A 2,759-nucleotide genomic window follows, 5' to 3' on the forward strand; every position below is an offset into this window, starting at 1 on the left:
TATCATTTTTGTCCCTTCCATTTTTCTTCTCTCTTCTTTCTAACCTTTAAATTCTTACCTTTTTATCCCTCTTCCTACCTCTCTCTCTCTCTCTTTCTCTTTTTCTCTCGCTTCTTTCCTTCCTCTCTTTCTAATTCATCGCTTTCTTTTAAGTCGCGTGCAAGAGACTCTATAAGTCACTCCGTTGGTTCGTCGGCTTGTCCGTAAAACTTTTGTGCTTGGTCTTTTTGGTGAAGATCATAGGTCTGTTCTTAATAGATGCTGTTCTTAATAGATACTCTTCTTAGCTTTTAAAGTTTTTCTTGGCGTTTTGGTCGATAACAGAGTAGTATCTGTTCCGGCAGATACTGCAAGCAAAGACCATATGTGGGGTAAACCCCACATATAAGACTTGGTCAATGTAGGGGAAACCCTTCATACCAATTGTCACTATCCAGCTCCCCTACTCCCCGGGGAGCTGGCCCCCATTTCTCCTTTACTCCTCACATCGGCCTTGTGCCTAATTTGCTCGGTGGGACGGCAAATAAATACCAACCCTACATATAAGGCCTTGGTCAATGTAGGGGCAGCCCTTCATGCCAATTGTTACTATCCAGCTACCCTATTCCCGGGGGAGCTGGTCCCCATTTCCCCTTCACTCCTCACATTAAAAATCAGCGTTGTGCCTAATTTGCTCGCTTGGGTAGAAAAAATACCTTTTTCTTGGCTTTTTAGCCAAGATCAAAGAGTAGTATCTGTCCGGCAGACAGTGCAAGCAAAGACCATATGTGGGGGTCACCCCACATATGAGACCTTGGTCAATGTAGGGGCAACCCTTTATACCAATTGTAACTATCCAGCTCCCCTACTCCCCAGTGAGTTGGTCCCCATCTCCCCTTCAGTCCTCACATTAAAAATTGGCCTTGTGCCTAATTTGCTCAGTGGGGGAGCAAATAAATACCAACCCTACATATAAGGTCTTGGTCAATGTAGGGACATTCCTTCCTACCAATTGTCACTATCCAGCTCCCCTACTCCCCGGGGAGCTGGTCTCCATTTCCCGATCACTCCTCACATTAAAAATCGGTGTTGTGTCTAATTTGCTCGGGGGAGCAAATAAATACCCTTTTCTTGGCCGTTTGGCCTAGATCAAAGTGTAGTATCTGTTCCGGCAGATACTGCAAGCAAGGACCATATGTAGGGGACAGCTCCACATATACGACCTTTGTCAATGTAGGGGCTACCCTCCATACCAACTGTCACTATCCAGCTACCCTACTCCCGGGGGATTGGTCCCCATTTCTCCTTCACTTCTAACATTAAAAATTGGCTTTGTGCCTAATTTATCTCGGTGGGGGAACAAATAAATACCCTTTTCTTGGCCTTTTGGCCAAGATCAAAGTGTAGTATCTGTCCGGCAGATACTGCAAGCAAAGACCATATGTGCGGGCAGCGTCACATATAAGGCCTTGGTCAATGTAGGGGCAACCCTTGATACTAATTGTCACTATTCAGCTACCCTACTTCCCGGCGAGCTAGTCCCCATTTCCCCTTCACTCCTCACATTAAAATCGGCCTTGTACCTAATTTGCTCGGTGGGGGAACAAATAAATACCAACCCCACATATAAGACCTTGGTCAATGTAGGGGAACCCCTTCATATCAATTGTCACTATCAAGCTCCCCTACTCCCCGGGGAGCTGGTCCCCATTTCCTCTTCACTCCTCAAATTAAAAATAGGCCTTGTGCCTAATTTGCGCGGTGAGGGAGCAAATAAATACCCTTTTCTTGACCTTTTGGCCAAGATCAAAGTGTAGTATCTGTTCTTACTACATGCTGTACTTATTGTGATATAAAGTGGGGGATCACTTTTCTGTATTAATTTAATGTAAAATGGTCACCCACTTTACAACAAGTCATTCTCCAGATCATTCAAGTTGTTTTTGAAGGATTCCAGTTATTTTTTAAGCATTCGTCATTCTTAAGGGCATTCAGTTCATCCTTAAGTTCATTAAAGTCATTCCATGTCATTTACTTTTTATTTATTTAAGTCATTTCAACCCATTTTTCGGTCATTTTAGTTTATCTTGTAGAACTTCATGTCATCCTACATTCACGCATTCATTCATTACACAAGAACATACGACTAATGGCTATCGGCCTTGTTTACCTAACATTCTCTCTGTGTTCCCTCTCTCTCTTTCAATCTCTCTCTCTTTCTGTATCTATCTATCTAGCTATTTATCTATCTATCAGTCTATCTCGGTCTTTTGCCTCCATTACCTTGGGTTTGGGGGGTTATCCTTCTATATCTTTCATTTTGTTTATCTCCTTTTGTTCATCTCTTTTTCATTCGTCTTTATTTCTGTACCCCCATTCATAAGTCCTTCTCGCTTTTTGTCAATCTCGCCTCTCAGCATTCTTGGCCCGGGTGGTAAAGATCAAAGTGAAGTATCTGTTTCGGCAGATAATGCAACCAAAGTTATATGTGGAGCAATAAGGAAACCCTTCATACTGCAGTCACTACCTAGCTCCTCCCATAAATAACCAATCTAATCTGTTTTATGTACCTATTTACTATGCCTCCCCACGGGACAGAGTTAGACACCAGGGTCGTTTTTTAACGTGGAGAAAAGGTACAAAAATAAAAATTGTCTCAGTCGTGAAGGATTTCTCCTCCACCGAAAGAGAACAAGAAAATGAAGTGCAGCATCTGAAGAACAGATGGTATTTATTTGCTCCCCCACCGAGCAAATTAGGCACAAGGCCAATTTTTAATG

The 2,759-nt window shown here is 42.8% G+C and overlaps 1 pseudogene; it reads left to right on the plus strand.

Moving 5' to 3' along the window:
- The first annotated feature begins 1,758 nt into the window (after positions 1 to 1,758).
- Positions 1,759 to 1,885, plus strand: LOC145266807 (U2 spliceosomal RNA; annotated as a pseudogene).
- The last annotated feature ends 874 nt before the right edge of the window (positions 1,886 to 2,759 follow it).

The sequence above is a fragment of the Euprymna scolopes genome, chromosome 41 (genome assembly GCF_053919585.1).
Source record: "Euprymna scolopes isolate OS-2025 chromosome 41, ASM5391958v1, whole genome shotgun sequence".
Classification (NCBI taxonomy): domain Eukaryota; kingdom Metazoa; phylum Mollusca; class Cephalopoda; order Sepiida; family Sepiolidae; genus Euprymna; species Euprymna scolopes.